This window comes from Moschus berezovskii, chromosome 5 (genome assembly GCF_049115385.1).
Source record: "Moschus berezovskii isolate FMDL1 chromosome 5, NW_MosBer_1.0, whole genome shotgun sequence".
Classification (NCBI taxonomy): Eukaryota; Metazoa; Chordata; class Mammalia; order Artiodactyla; family Moschidae; genus Moschus; species Moschus berezovskii.
In genome coordinates this window covers 44900564-44917559 of record NC_142464.1, presented here as the reverse complement: position 1 = coordinate 44917559, position 16996 = coordinate 44900564, and the positions used below count along the sequence as shown (strand labels likewise).

The 16996-nt window shown below is 39.0% G+C and overlaps 1 long non-coding RNA gene across 4 annotated transcripts in view; it reads right to left on the bottom strand.

Annotated features, from left to right (window-relative positions):
- Window positions 1–1773: 1773 nt before the first annotated feature.
- Window positions 1774–16996, bottom strand: part of LOC148777826 (uncharacterized) — a 250697-nt gene continuing 235474 nt past the window's right edge. For all 4 annotated transcript variants that reach the window (XR_016037431.1, XR_016037430.1, XR_016037432.1 and 1 more), the window contains one exon: window positions 1774–2845. This is a non-coding gene — a long non-coding RNA (uncharacterized LOC148777826). The remainder of the gene's footprint in view (window positions 2846–16996) is intronic.

The following is a 16996-nucleotide window of genomic DNA, read 5'->3' as shown; positions in this document are numbered from 1 at the left end:
TAAGGCCTGAAACTTTCCTCTGACAACCTACTTTTGATTCCTTTGTTCTCCTCCTCCAGCCAGACTCCTAGGCCCAATCATTCTTAGCTACTTTGGTTCCACTGTTTGACCATGGTCATCCTTAAAGGCCCAAATCAGGTTTAAATTTTACATTTGGTTTTCTTAGAGTAGTCCAGTCCACATTTATGCTATTTTACTCTCTCCTTCCACTTTCCTTTAACTTTCTAGCACACTGCATCCATTGCCACACAATTGGTGTCCTTAATTATTCCCTAGTCGCAGTACTCTTACCTAGAAAATCCCATGGACGGCGGAGGCTGGTAGGCTGCAGTCCAAGGGGTCGCTACGAGTCAGACATGACTGAGCGACTTCACTTTCACTTTTCACTTTCACACATTGGAGGAGGAAATGGCAACCCACTCCAGTGTTCTTGCCTGGAGAGTCCCAGGGACGGTGGAGCCTGGTGGGCTTCCATCTATGGGGTCACACAGAGTCGGACACGACTGAAGTGACTTAGCAGCAGCAGCAGCAGTCGCTTCCAGTACTCATTTATCCAGTCATTCTTCTACTCCGCTACTCTATGTTTGAGTATATGTTATAAACCAGACACTGAGTTAGGCAACGGATATAGAGGTACTTAGATAAACAACTATTTGAAATGCCTCAGGATAGTTTCAGTGGGGTGAATAAGAAATATACACTAATATCTAGAATATTGTGCTGAATAAGAAAAACACAATGAGAAATAGAGCTAAAAGGATTCAGGTAAGGGAAGAATTACTTCTACCTAGAAGGGAGTAAGGAGGAGATAATGATTCCATTGAACTGAGGTAGAAGACAGGAGGTGTTGAAAGAAAGTGGGTTCTTACTGACGGGCGCTGCCTGAGCACAGGCACTGAGCTCAGGGCTAGGTAAGGGACTGTCACAAAGTAACAAGTAGTCATGGTTTGCCGGAACTTTAGAGTATGTCACAGAAAGTTGGGAGGATCAGGCACACGGTAGAGGCCCCTAAATACTGTGGGAGGATGTAATGATGTCACTGGGTAGGTAAAAGAAGGATCATATGTTTTTTAAATGATATATTAAGAACTGTGTTTTGCATCCCTCTCCCCAAGTACACAGAAAGTGCATTGAGGTTTAAGTCATGATAGCACAAACCTGGACACAAAAGAGTATTTAATAAATAGCCAAATGATTGAAAAGAAGCAAATTATGATAGTTCTATTATATATTTTCCTACAAATAAACTTTCGTGTTTATTTGAATTAGAATTTTTTAATTGAAAAGTTTAGTTTCCAATTAGATGTCATGATATTTATGAGGAAAAAGTCCTTTGCCTCTGAATCAGTACTGCTCTAAAGAAAATACTGTCTGTGTGCTCAATTGCTCAGTTATGTCCAACTTTTTGCGATCCCATGGATTGTGGCCCAGAAATCTCTTCTGCCCATGGAATTTTCCAGGCAAGAATACTGGAGTGGGTTGCCACTTCCTACTCCAGGAGATGTTCTGGACCCAGGAATCGAACCTGTGTCTCTTGTGGATCCTGCTTTGGCAGATGGATTCTTTACCACTGCACCACCTGGGAAGTCCTAGAGGTATTAATTTCATCTTCAAAAATATTTATTATTATAAGAAGAGAAGCTCTAGACTAACTGCATATAAAAACATGACAAATATTTATTATATCAACCTCATTTGTTTCTATCATAAATTTAAAATTTTTATTTAGAAAAAGAACTTGGGAAATATTATCTTATTTTTTAATTTATTTTTATACAATTTTGAAAGATTACATTTACAGTTATTACAAAACATTGGCTATATTCCCAAGGATGTATTGTACAATAGGTTCTTGAGCCTTACACCCAATAATTGGTACCTCCCACTCCACATGCCTATGTTGTCCCTCTTCCCATTGGTAACCACTAGTTTATTTTCTATATCTGTTAGTCTGCTTCTTTTTCGCTATAGTTACTAGTTTGTTGTGTACTATAACAAACTAGTCATTCCACATACAAGTCACATCATATAATATTTGTTTTTCTCTATCTGATTTACTTAGCATAATAGCCTCCAAGTCAGTCAATGTTGCTGCAAATGACAGCATTTCATTCATTTTTATGTCTGAATGGTATTTCATTGTGTATATATGTACCACATTGTCCTTATCTATTCATCTGTTGATAGACACTTAGGTTGTTTCCATATGTTGGCAATAATGCTGCTATGAGCATTGTACATGTATCTTTTTAAATTAGTGCTTTTGCTTCTTTCTAAAATATATATATCCAGGAGTAATACTGCTGGGTCATATGGTAGTCCTATTTTTAGTTTTTTGAGAAACTTCCATACTGTTTTCCACAGTGGCTAGACCAATTTACATTCCTACCAACAGTATACTGGCTCTCCTTTTCTCTGTACCCATGCAAAATAATGTTTGTTATTTGTGTCCTTTTTTGATGTTAGCCATTCTATATTATCTTAAAAAGCCATTTATCTATTTTTTCTTTAAAAGATATTCAATCACTTCACATACTTCTTTTAAAGGATTTAGCCTGTTGGTCTGCCAGTTGAGCAGGTTGTGCTATTTGCAAATATCTTCTTTTTCATCATTGGGAGAGAATGTTTTCATGAAGCCGTTATCATCAGAACTGGCAGTTTGTACAGGACCAGAAAGTCCAGGAAAACCCATGATTCACACTTTGAACTCCTGAGCAAATGACTGTAGAAGCATCCAGGCTGTTCAAAGACCATAAAACAAACAAATAAAAAGTGCCTCTTCTCTCTTCTCCAAGGATTCCGTCATTGGAACTACGTGCATCCTCCAGAGACCAAAAATCAGGAGCTGAAAGACAGAAAAGAGTTGGGCATTAGTTCCCTCAAACAAGTTTATTTGTGAAAAACACTTTTCGTGAGTGGAAAGGGTCATTTCATTTTAGATTTTATGGTGAAGTGAATGATGTAGAGGTCATTTCCTAATCTCTGTTCCTACGTGTCAGCCTCTGATTGCTCTGGTGAGAGAATGAACTTAGGAAAATGACCCCATATTGTAGAAGGGGAGACACGTTTATATAACTTTTCCTACCTAAAATAAAAACATACTTTTCTTGGACCAAATTTGTTACTACTGGTCAGTTGTAAAATATGCTTTAGGTAAAATGAATTTTCACCCGGATAACACTTTAAAAGTAACAAGTAATTATAGAGATGTTTGGAACATTTATTTATAACTGGAACTTTTCTTCTGGAAAACTCAAAGTTCCCTCAGGAGAGATGGATGGGATGTTTGGATCTAGCCTATTGGTCTGCCAGTTGAGCAGGTTGTGCTATTTGCAAATATCTTCTTTTTTAGGGAGGAACTACGTGTTTATTCTTAAAATGTCATCAATATTTCTTGCTTTTTTTCATTTGTCCAACTATTCCTATTGCTTGCACAGGACAGGACTGTGTGTACAGAGAGTTTTCTCTACTGGAGAAATTGTTTGGCCTGCTCTTTTGGAAAAATAATTACACAGTGTCCAATACAGATATTAACATTTGCGACATCCAGTCCTGTAGCAATGCAGGGTTAGGAGAGATTTGTTTGAACTGAACTCATTGAGTAAAAGACTATTTAGTTTTCTTTCTACATTCACGACGGACTATAGTTGCAAAGTGAGTCAACATCCTGCAGCATCCCACAGTGTATCAGGCTGAGACATTACATTTTCTTTCTCATATGTGGTACTGTCTATAATGTCTCCCTTCTTTCTAAATCTGCTCTTCCCAGACGGAGTTGGTCTAGCAGTTGTTTGTACTGAGTGGTTTTTTTGGGGCGAGGTGGTTAAGAATAGCAAGTTCAAGCACATTATTATTATTTTCAGCCCTCTCTTCAAAAATGCCATGCACCGTATGTATTTACTTTTATGAAGTAAAAATGATAATTCCTGGTAAAACTATGCTGTGGCAGATGGGAAAAAGATGCTTTGGTCAGATACAGGGACTAACTATAAGTTACCATGGAAGCATAAAAGAACAAGAAAGCATAACACTCTTACTTAAAGGAACTGACTGACCAGATGACAAGGATGTACCTTGTTTCAACAGTGTTACCACAGGTTGGCCTGATTTTCTGCAGGGATTCAGGGAACGTTTTAATATAGCTGGTTTATCCTATTCATCTCTTTTGACTCTACACTTGGGTGAGGAGATGTGTATCACAGGGAGGTACCCCTTCATTTAGATAGAGAATAAGCAAAGTCTTAAAGAATGACTGAGTAATAACCAAACTGTCAGATCACAAATTTGTTGCAAACATGGAAAACCTTCTCCCACTGAATTGATAGAGACCTCTGTTTGTTAATTTTTCAATTCACTAGATAAGAATTTGTGAATTGCCATGTCCTCCTGCTACCACTATTCTAAATACGTTATAACAAGTTATATCCAAGATTCTTCTGCCTGTTCTGACAACATTACCTACAACATCACTACAACAATTCAACAACAGGGTATATATTACTTTGTCTACTTAGCATCTTTTTCCTAAGAATCATCCTGTACATCCCTCTCTGCAGTCACATTACTGTCCCATTCCTGCACTGTAACCCAGCACTGTGACCCTTTCATCATAGCTGATTGGTTTATTGAGCTCATCTTCTCTGTCCCTGCATCAGCAGCAGTAAATTCTTCATCAACATCTGAAAGAGTAAAAGATGATTAGACCTAAAACTTAAAAAATTCAAAGCCATAACTGGCTACATTTTTTTCCCCTCCTTTGAAATGTAGATCAGGAAACAGAGAGCTGGGATGCAGAGAAAAAGACCGCTGAAGTTGACCCGCAGAGATGGATAGAAAAGAGAGATGGAAAGAATTTTAACAATTTTGAGTTCCTGAGTTTGGTCTGTTCCTAAAGCCTGGCTGCATTTCTGTCTTTGAGTTTTATCCATTAACCTAATATCCTTCAAATAAATTTCTTATTTTCTTAGGTTAACTACAAGGATTCACTTCCTTGTAAGCAAAAAGTACTAATTAGAAATTGATATAAAAGAAATGTGGTGCTGCAAAAGACAGACCCCAACATGTGGAGCTTGATGAATTCAGATGAGAAGAATTGAGGATTCCATTGCCCTTCATGCGGGACAATGGGGAACCACAGGTACCATGCTATGGCAAAGCAGGCAGCTAAGCCATTCTGCTGCCTCTAGGAACTCAGACTTCATGTCCGCTGATGCTTAAGCATTGAGACTTGTCGGCAACCTGGCGGTATGCCTGTATGCTTAGAAGCTGTTGGCAATATTGCCTCCAGCAAGGGCTATAGAGACAGGAGCTCCCTTCAGGTAGGCCTATTGGAAAGCAGATAAGGGACACCAGTTAAGTGCATAGTCTCACGAAGAAAAGCCATTTTCCACCTGAGGCTAATTCGTGATGACCAAAGCCTAGCTGAATGGCAACTACCAAATTCCCTGAGATCTACAAAAATAAGTGCATTGTTGAAGAAAATGAGGGAAATGGGGTATTTGAAATGGAGCTATCGGGGGGATAGCAGAAAAGTTAGGGATCATTGATCCTCTTTCAATAAATAAATAAATAAAACCCCTCTGCTGCAAAGCCCTGGTCAGTCCAAAGACTCAATGCTTCTCAGTGACCAGTATATGGGTGGAAATACATCCCAGGAGAGGCCAGATCCAGGACAAATCTGCCCTACTTCACCACCACTGCCTGGCCTATCACAGAACCTGAGGCTGATTCTGTAAACCTCAAAACTAGGAGAAAGGACAGAATTTTCACTTACATTGTAAAGAATTCATGAGTACAGGGCCCTGCTTCAACCTGAGATTCAGAGTGTGATAGAAAACCCTTCTGTCATTGATACAAGTTTTGAAAAGAATATAAACAATCAGCTGACTATATTTTTAAGCGAAGTGTGAAAGTCACTCAGTCGTGTCTGACTCTTTGCAACCCCATGGACTGCAGCCCACCCGGCTTCTCTGTCCATTAAATTCTCCAGGCAAGAATACTGGAATGGGTTGCCATTCCCTTCTCTAAGTTTTAAGAGAATTGTGTTGCAAAAAAACACATGCCTTGCTCATAGGACACTGGGATTTTTCAACACCAAAACAATCTCAAGAGCCAATAGGTCACGGACTGTTAAGGTGGTATGATCTTCCCACCAAAAATCCTTCTCTATTCTCAGAAATGACCCTTGGGACTTCCCTCATGGTCCAGTGGTTAAGAATCTGCCTGCCAATGCAGGGTACGTGGGTTCGATCCCTGGTCCAGGAAGATTCCACATGCTGCAGAGCAACTAAGCCTGTGCACCGCAGCAACTGAGCCAGAGCTCTAGAGTCTGTGCTCCACAACAAGAGAAGCCTCCACAATGAGAAGTTCTTGCACAAAGAGTAGCCCCTGCTCACTGCAACGAGAGAGGGCTCGCTTGCAGCAACAAAGACCCAGAGCAGCTAAAAATAAATAAAAATTTTAAAAAGAAAATAAATAGCCCTGGAAGACGGGACAAAGGAACTCACCCTAGCAGGTAAAACCTAAAGCAGTCAGACTGGCACAGCAAAGAACTCACTCTGATTAAAACTGCTACAAGGTATTTTTATAGATGAGATCACCTAAGTTAATTTCTTGCCCAAGGTCACAAAGCTATTAGAATTGGGCTATGAACACAGGTAGACTAGTTCTAGAAAACCCACACCCATGGCATTTACTGATTCTGTTTTGCCCATCAAGATGTTCTGTGACTTGTGGGTGGGTAAACCTTTTTGGACCCCTCCAGGTTATCACATAATGTAGGTTCTAAGAGCAGCCACAGCTGTTAGCTCCCTGCCATGCACACAGCTGAATGGTGACAATGAATCCCCCTTTCATAGAAAACCCTCCTATAGGATGGTTTGTAGAACAGTAATTAATTTTATTATAGCTTGGATTTTTCCTCTAAACCATTATTTTTTCAATAAAATAAATACTGTCTGCAGGTGCTTATTTTTATAATAACCACCTCTTTTATTTCCAGGTGATTCTGAGCTTGGCAATTATCCGTTTCTCTTAGTCACAAAAGGTCGTGACAACTAAGAAAATGGAAGGTACTTTCTGTCTTCAGCCATGCATCTCCAAGCTCAAGAAATACACCAAGCTTTCTTTTCTTCTGTAATAAAAAAGTAAAGTGTGCACTGAGGTGGTGCGGGGTGAAGGTGTTAGGAAGAAGTTCCCATAGCTGGTAGAATCATGGACCGAGAAAGCTGCTAAAAATACTGAGCCCTGGGCTTCCTGCAAGATCCCCTAAGTAAAAATACACAGGCAAGGGGCTGGGAATGTTTATCTTTGAAAAGCTTCCCAGTCGATGATGGTGCCATTGGCTGGCAGACTGACAGTTTGTAGTGTGCAGTGGAGATTTGTTAAAGCTTGTCCCATGACCTCCTTCACACTCAGGTTTATGTGGCATTTGAGTCAGATCTACTTCAAATGTTTTAAATTGTTTTTCTTTTGAGAATATAATGATATTCCAAAAATCTTTGATGTTTCTCCTCTCTCTCTTTATGGATTTCTCTTATCTGATCATGTATTATATACTGAAGTTTCCTCAGAGAATTTTGCTTCCTTTTTTGTTGTTTCTTTTTTCAATGTATTTTGTGTTTCCTGGATTAAATGATGGGTTTCTTTGTTGTTGTGATACTTGGACTGAGTTCCAGTTATTGGTTGTTAGAACTCACTGTGTGTACTAGGTAACTAAAATTTGTTCATCAAATATTCATTTTCTTACTATATGCCTGGGGATGGGAAAGGGTATTGAGTGCAAAGGGGCTTGATAAAACTTCATGGTGATGAAAATATAACTATTAAGCAATTGTGATGGTTCCAGGACTGTATGCATTTGTCAAAACTCATCTGACTGTATGTTATTATATGTAAGTTGCACCTTAATAAGCCTGACATTTTAAGAAGCTCCAAGTGCAGGAGTTGATGCACCTGAGCAGGGCCTGTTGCAGGAGAGGCAACTGAAGCACAAGCATATAGGGCTGCTCAAAATCATAACGTGGAATGTGGATCACCAGAGACCACCGCACAGGCTGACTGCTCAGGCCTAGGATCCGACAGCTGGCAGCTTGGATCCTAGTGCAAGGCTCCACCGGTGGGGACTGTAGGCATGTGCCTGCCCCAGTGAGGTGGACAGTCCAGGCCCCATAGGACTGTGGGTGGTGAATGGTGAAGAGCTCAGTGCTCCCTATGCTACTCATGCTTCGCGGAGCTAAGAATCCACATGCTTGGGCAACCTCCTTCATGCTGTTTACAGATATTATATAGCAGTGTGTTGAAACCGATCAGCCATATTTTGATGGGTTTTGGGTTTATGGATGGGTTGAAAAGAGGAAGAAATGAGACACAGAAAAAGAGAGGGTATAAGGATAAGATTCTTTGACACACTTATATGTGAAAAATCCAAGAAAGTAAATTTGAGAATAAGGGCATCGATCAACTAAAGAAGGACATAGGCAGCTGGAAAGAAACACTGTGTAGACTGTTCCTAAAGACCAGGAAGGTTTGGCTATTTTCTTCCAGAGGGTAAGTGACACTTTGGATACAAAGCACAGTTGTGCTTTGTTGTGCATATGTGCTAAGTTGACTCTGACTCTTTGCAGCTCCTTGTACTGTAGCCTGCCAGGCTCCTCTGCCCATGGAATTTTCTATGCATGGATACTGGAGTGGGTTGTCACTTGCTTCTCCAGGAGGATCTTTCCTGACCCAGGGATCAAACCCACATCTCCTGGGCTTTGTAGCGCTTCCCAAGTGGCTCAGTGGTAAAGACTCCGCCTGCCAAATGAGGATTTGTTTTGTCTATTTAAAAATTGTTGTTGCTGTTGTGTTTTCTGGTGTACAATAACCAGGTGTTTGAAATTAGACAAGAATGCCTGTATTTCTGGGAGGGATTCCATAAAGCAGAATTCTATGTATTTAGATATATTTAATCATATTCATATTTATCACTGAAGAGCAATTATTATGGAAATATTATAATGAGAATGAATAAATTTATGCTTAATACAATGTAACCACTGAAACAAGACAGGTTTGAAGGGAGTAGAATGATGTTTTTGATTCTTTGCAGAGTTTAAATTTGCCAGCAAACCATACAAATCTAGCGGAAAGGCATGGAACAGCTTCTTCTTCATTTTCCTCAGAAGGAACCAACCCCTGGACATGTTGGTCTTGGGCTTTCAGCCTCTAGCATGGTGAAAGAAAAATTTTATGTTGTTTAAGACACGCAGTTTAAAGTATTTTGTTTTGGCAGCCCTGCAAATATACTGGGCTATAAAAAAAACAGACAGTAAAGGGTATTAGGAATCCTTAACAGGGGCCTACTTCACAAAGGGCTTCCCTGGTGGCTCAGTGGTAAAGAATCCACGGGCCAATGCAGGAGACACAAGAGATGCAGTTCCGATTCCTGGGTCAGGAAGGTCCCCTGGAGAAGGAAATGGCAACCCACTCCAGTATTCTTGCCTGAGAAATCCCATGGACAGAGGAGCCTGGTGGGCTACAGTCAGCCCATAGGGTTGCAAAGAGTCGGACGGGACTGAGCACACACCTGACACTAGTCATTTTCATACAGAGTCTCCAAGAGGTGACCAGTTGTTTTCCTGACCATTCATACCCCTTGCTAGGGAACACTGAGTTCTGGTCTTCCCTCCTTGCTCCCAGCACTCTGCAAACATCTTCATCATTGTTCCTATAAAATTATCCTGAATGATTTATGTCTCTACTAATCCTATCAGACTGGGAGCATCTCAAGAGCAAAGACTCTCTCATTCCCCTTTATGTTTCTTAATTTCTAGCACATATTTTGGCACATGATAAGTGCTCAATACACAAAATAAATGGATATATCAAATAAAAATGAATGGAGGATGTGCATCATTCAATGAAAATTTAATGTATTATGCAAGCTTTCTATTATCTTATAATTAATATTCAATATGAATTAAATCTAGTTTGTCATGAAACAAGTCAGCACTGCTTTTCTTCAGTGGGTGCAGCAGCTTACCTGGAACAAACTTCCCAGGCATGCAGGCTGGCTGTGGACACACAGACTCTGAGTATTTTGACGCTGTGTGAGACTTATGCCTGTTTTCCAATCTGAAAACCAGAGATGATAATAGCACTGGCTACCTCACAGAGTTGTTGGGAGAATTAAATAGGCTAACACGTGTTAGAAATGCTTCTAATAGTGCCTGGCATAGGGTACGTGTTCAAAGAGTGCCAACCATTATTACTGGAGGGAAGACTCACTTGAGAAGACTTCTAAGGCACTTAATAGTGTATTGAATGGCTCACTATGTGCCTGAGTCACTGTGGATAAAATGAAGGTACAGATTTGTTCTCACTACTCATTGACCTGAGAGCCTAATGGGAAGGAAGAGGTAATAAAATAATTGCAAAATAAACAATTCAATTGTGATAATTTCTGTGAAGGAGAAATGCCTAGTAGTTTGAGACCAACAATGGAGGATTTAACCGGCTAGCAAAGTCAGGCATAAGGAACTGAGATCTGAGATGTTTGTGGAAGTTGGCTGGTGAAGATGTGAAGAACAGTATTCCAGACAGAAAGAGTGGCTGTCCAAAGGTCCCGAGGCAGTAAGGGCTCTGGGGGTTTAAGAAAGAGAAAGGAAGTCAGTGTGGTTGGGGTGCAGAAAGTGAGAGAACTGACAAACCTATGGTTATCAAAGGGGAAAGGTGAAGGGGGAGGGATAAATTAGGTGTCTGGGACTAACATATATACACTACTACACATAAAATAGATAATTAACAAGGATCTACAGTATAGCACAGGGAACTCTACTCAATATTCTATAACAACTTATATGAGAAAAGAATCTGAAAAAGAATGGATATATGTATAACTGAATCACTTTGCTATACACCTGAAACTAACGCAACACTGTAAGCCAATTATATAAAAGTTTAATTTTAAAAAGATATGCTTGTATGAAAACACAGCAGCCACCTCCCATGAACTTTATCAAATTGATAAAAAATGGTCAACCCTAAAGAATATTAAGTTTATTGGACTTCAAAAATAGAGAATCCTTTGGGTATTCAGGCAAATCAGATTATAAATTTTCAAGTTAACTTACAAGGGAAAAAAAATGTCAGAATGCTCTCAGACTTCTTGACAACAAAATTGCACATCAAAAGGTAATGTAGCAAAAGCTACAAAATTCTGAAAGAAAGAAAATATGACCCAAAGATTTCCTACAAAGCCAAACTGCATTTCATGTATAAAGAAAAGAGGTAATCTATTTTGAAAATACAAAAACTCAGGAAGCACATTCTTCAAGGTGAAGTCTTTAAAGTCTTGAAGAGTTCATCCATTGTTAGGCTTCTTTCTCAGCATGCTGAGTTGTAATCTGTTTTTAAGTACCAGTGGTATCAATCAGGGTGCCTCTAGATCCTGGTTTAAGACAATGATGGCACACAGTCAACTGTTTTATAGTTGCTCTATCAATGGCTCTGAACATAAAGGAAAAGTTGTGTACATACTTATTCTTTCTGATTTGAATTATTTTATTCCCAGTTTTCGAGTAAAGCTAGTTTGTAATCCTCATTCAGCAGCTCACATTTAACTGAAGATTGTAATTCATTGGCTCTCTAGATATGTAAATATCTTTCTGAAGTGAAGTGTTAGTCTCTCAGTCATGCCTGACTCTTTGCGACCCCATGGACTGCACCCCCCAGGCTCCTCTGTCCATGGGATTGTCCAGGCAAGGATACTGGAGTGTGCTGCCATTTCCTTCTCCAAAATGTCTTCCTATCCACTGGCTAAAAATCACTGACAGAACTCATTCTTCTCTCCTTTACTCCTGACTTACTAGAGCATACAACTCAATAATATTAGAATGTCTCAGAAGACACTGCAAATCTCAAAGCTGTGTCTGAACCTATTCACAGCATAACTGCTACTAGCAGTTGGTTCAATATGAGAACTTGGAATTCATGTGCACAATTGGTATCTCACATAACTGCATTTAAATCCCTTTGTAACATGCCATATTTCCAGCAATTCACGACCCTTACTTTTTTAGTCCTAACTCCTCCAGGACAACAAAGACCAAAAAGAAAGAAACCATTGGGTGGCCACTTGTGCATTGACCTCAGAACTAGTCCCAGAAGTTGGGTGTCCACACCATGAAAAATAAACACGCCCCACCATTGCTGACACTAATTGTGTCCTTCACTTGTATCTTCTCAGAAGAAAAGCCAAGAATGCAATTGCTGTAAAGGGCAAGCTCTTTCTCATCGCTGGGGGTGGCCTCTTTACTACAGGGTTGAAGCCCAGCTCTCGCTTGCTGTGAGCTTAGTGCACATGGCCAATGCCTGTGCTATTCAGAGTGTGGAGAAGGAAGGCAAGGTTACCTCCTAGGACATCTAGCTTCCATGACTCAGCAGCAAATCTTTTTTGCAAAAGTTAAGAGAAAGTAGAACATCCAAAAAATAGGTGAGAGGAGACTAAATGTCATTACTCAGAACTTTCTTTTATGATATGTAATTATCTATGATATGCCATCACTTAACATAGTTTTACGTGCTACCAGATTTGTAAGTTATCAACTTTTTGAACATTGACAGAATTGGACTATTGATAGGAAAATGTGTTATTATTGATCACCAGCAGAATAAGTCTGAGTTACCAGGCTCATTTTACTGTCATACATTCTCCTGTACTGGCTCCATTGTAACCACATTGGTACTTAGACTCCCATATACCCAAGGCTGATTGTGTATATATAGCTTACCTCCTGAACAGTTGCACACTTAGAAGGTCACTGTGCTTACAGGTCCCTGGGCTTGGTTTATGCTCTGCTATCCCTGTCTTGAAATTCAAATTAGTATTAAACAAAGAGATTCATACTTTCATTTTGTACTGAGCCCTCAAATGAGGAAGGTGTTTTGCATATACCATCCATTAATTTTTATTTGTTACTTTGTTATGCTCAGGTGAAGAAGAGGGATGCTATTTATTGAGCGGCTCCCCCAAATCCCAATACATCAAATCATATAAAGAGGAAGATTATTTAACAATTAAAAGCATAATTTAGGGAATTGCATGATTATACCATGCACTATAGAAACAAAATGTACAAATTCAAGTATTAAAAGACAAGGAAAATGTGATAAAAATATGATTATAGTTAAAGACTTTAATTATATGTCTCTGAAATAGGATGGCAGTATATTCGAAAACATTAACAAAGATGTGGAGAAATTGAGTATCCCTATAGTAGAGATTCACATTTTTCTCTTTGTCTATGAAACATTTATAAAAATTAGTGGTGTGCTTACTCAAAGAAAATTTAAAAAGTTAAAACTTAGGGATTTTATACCTTACATTTGATTTGCTGTTGTTTTCAGTTCATGTCTGATTCTGCGACCCCATGGACTGTAGCACACCAGGCTTCCCTGTTCTTCACTATCTAACAGAGTTTCCTTAAATTCATGTTCACTGAATTGGTAATGCTACCTAACCATCTCATCCTCTGCTGCCCTCTTCTCCATTTGCCTTCAATCCTTCCCAGGAGCAGGGTCTTTTCCAATGAGCTGGCCCATCACATCAGGTGATCAAACTATTGGAGTTTCAACTTCGGCAACAGTCCTTCCAATGAATATTCAGGGTTGATTTCCTTTAGGATTGACTGGTTTGATCTCCTTGCTGCCCAAGGGACTCTCAAGGGTCTTCTCCAGCACCACAATTTGAAAGCATCAATTCTTCAGCACTCAGCCTTCTTTATGGTCCAACTCTCACATCCATACATGACTACTGGAAAAATCATAGCTTTGACTATACAGACCTTTGTCATCAAAGTGATGTCTTTGCTTTTTAATACTGCTTAGGTTTGTCATAGGTCTTTTTCCAAGGAGCAAGTGTCTTTTAATTTCATGCTGTCAGTCACTATCTGCAGTTATTTTGGAGCCCAAGAAACCTGTCACTGCTTTCACTTTTTCCCCTTCTATTTGCCATGAAGTGATAGGACCGGACGCCATGATCTTTGTTTTTTGAATTTTGAGGTTTTTTTTTTTTTTTCTGATGGCAGAGTTTTATTCACTGGAAATGTGTGACAACATTTGCTGTTGATTTAATACAGAAATTTTTTTTTATTTTTTAACAAAAAAGATTATTTCTATATTGTTAAAGTAGAGGTCTACACAAATTACAGATTTGCTACATTGTTACTAATTATAATTAGCATGTGAAAAGAACAATAACTTAATAAATATCTTAGGTCATTGGTGCTTTAATAACCACAACATCATCATGTTTCTTCAAATTCAGTGTCTGGAAAAAACAAAAAGAAACAAAGCAAATAATAGAAGATCACATGTGACTCAGAACTAAGAACAGCCTACAATTCTAGGAGAATTTGGAGGAGAGGGAAGTTGATGACTAGAGAAAAAAGAAACTTCATGGAGAAGCTGACTCTAAAATGGACTAGAATTTGGGTAAGCAATGGGGAGGGTGAGTATTCAGGTCAGTAAAATAGCATCAGCAAAAGCACAGAAATGTTGAATAAGTATTAAATAAATATTGGGCTTCCCAGTTGGCGCTAGTGGTAAAGAACTTGCCAATGCAGGAGACATAAGAAATGCGGGTTTGATACCTGAGTCTCGAAGATCCCATGGAGGAGGGATGACTCAGAATTTTCCAGTACAGATGTAAGGCATGAATCATCAGGTAGTATAGTAAAACCTTTAGTTTTATTTACTCCTTCCAAGATACTCTGTATTGAAACTGCAGAATACCAAAGACTAAGAGGAAAAATTTTAAGCAATTAGAGAATTAGATCACTAATATCTACAGCAGATTTCATAACAGAAGCAGCAGAAAATAGAGATCTTAATGCTACCGGGGGAAAAAAACCTGTCAATTTGAAATTCTACGTCCTTATAAATGTTTATTCAAGAGTGATGATTTTTTAAATGACATTTTCAGACCAATGCAAACTTGGAGTTTATCATTTACATACCTTCACTGGAAAAAAAATTAAAGAATGTTCTTCAGAAGGAAGGGAGTTGAAGCCAGAAACAAGGTGAAGACAGGAAGAAGCAATGTTGAAAAAAGAAAATGACCAACATATAGGTAAATCTAAATAATTTCTACTTATATAAGAAAATAATAAAAAATAATATGTATTTTGGAGGGTACAAAAAAATGAACTAAAATACTAAGGAACTAAAAGTAGTAATACGATATAAAAAAAGGAACTGAGTCTTTTTATTTGTAGAGAGTGATTAGTTACAGACTCTCTTAATTCAAATGTATGTACTCAAAGATGAGAAGAGAAGCAAACAAGTGAAAGGTATGGATTGGAAATAAGTAAGTAGCAAACGATATAACTATTCACATAGAAATGCCAAACAAATCTAACAAAGTATTAAACCTAATAAAAGAGAACAATCAGATTATTTGACATATGTTTGATAAGCAAAATGTCAATCACATTTCCAAATATCAACAACAAACTGTCATAAAATGTAATTTTAGGAAAAAATATCAATTTATAATAACAGAAATCACAGTTACCTTGGCATAAGTCTAACAAATATTAGAGGAACTTCAGGGAGATTATTGGGGTTTTTCAGGTGGTATTAGTGGTACAGAACTCACCTGCCTGTGCAGGAGGCATAAGAGAAGCAGGTTCCATCCCTGGGTTGGGAAGATCCCCTGGAGGAGGGCATGGCAACTCTGCTGCAGTATTCTTACCTGGAGAATCCCATGGACAGAGGATCCTGGTGGGTTACAGTCCATAGGGTTGCAAAGAGTCGGACATGACTGAAGCAACTTAGCACACACACATGCAGGGAGAAGAAACCTGTCACTGCTTTCACTTTTTCCCCTTCTATTTCACATGAAGTGATGGGACCAGATGCCATGATCTTAGTTTTCTGAATTTTGAGTTTTAAGCCAGCTTTTCAGTCCCCCTTTTCACCCTCATCAAGAGGCTCTTCAGTTCCCCTACACTCTCTGCCATGAGAGTGGTATCATCTGCATATCTGAGGTTGTTGATATTTCTCCCAGCAATCTTGATTCCAACTTGTGATTCATCCAGCCCGGCATTTCACATGGTGTTCTGCATATAAGTTAAATAAGCAGGGTGTCAATACACAGCCTTGTTGTACTCCTTTCCCAATTTGGAGCCAGCCCATTGTTCATGTATGGTTCTAACTGTTGCTTCTTGACCTGAATACAAATGGTTTCTTGGGAGAAAGCTAAGGTTGTCTGCTATTCGCATCTCTTTAAGAATTTTCCACAATTTGTTGTGATCTACACAGTCAAAGGCTTTAGTGTAGTCAAAGTAGATGTTTTTCTGGCGTCCCTTGCTTTCTATGATCCAACAGATGTTGTTAATTTGATTCCCAATTCCTCTGCCTTTTCTAAACCCAATTTGTAATCTTGAAGTTCTTGGTTCATACTGCTGAAGCCTACCTAGCTTAAAGGATTTTGAGTATAACCTTATTAGCATGTGAAATGAGCATAACTGTACTGTAGTACAACTATGAACTTTCTTTGGCATTGGCCTTCTTTGGGATTGGAAGTAAAAATGACCTTTTCCAGTCCTGGGGCCACTACTGAGTTTTCCAAATTGGCAACATGTTGAGTGCAGCACTTTAACAACATCATCTTTCAGAATTTGAAATAGCTCAGCTGGAATTCCATCACTTCCACTAACTTTGTTTGCAGTAATGCTTCCTAAGGCCCACTTGACTTCACACTCCAGGATGTCTGGCTCTAGGTGAGTGACCATAGCCTTGTGGTTATCTGGGTCATTAAGACCTTTTTTGTATAGTTCTTCTGTATATTCTTGCTAACTCTTAATCTCTTCTGCTTCTGTTAGGTCCTTACTGTTTCTGTCCTTTATCATGCCCATCCTTGCTTGTAATATTCCCTTGCATGTAATGAAAATATTTCCAAGTTTTTTGAAGAGATCTCTAGTCTTTCCGATTCTATTGTTTTCCTCTATTT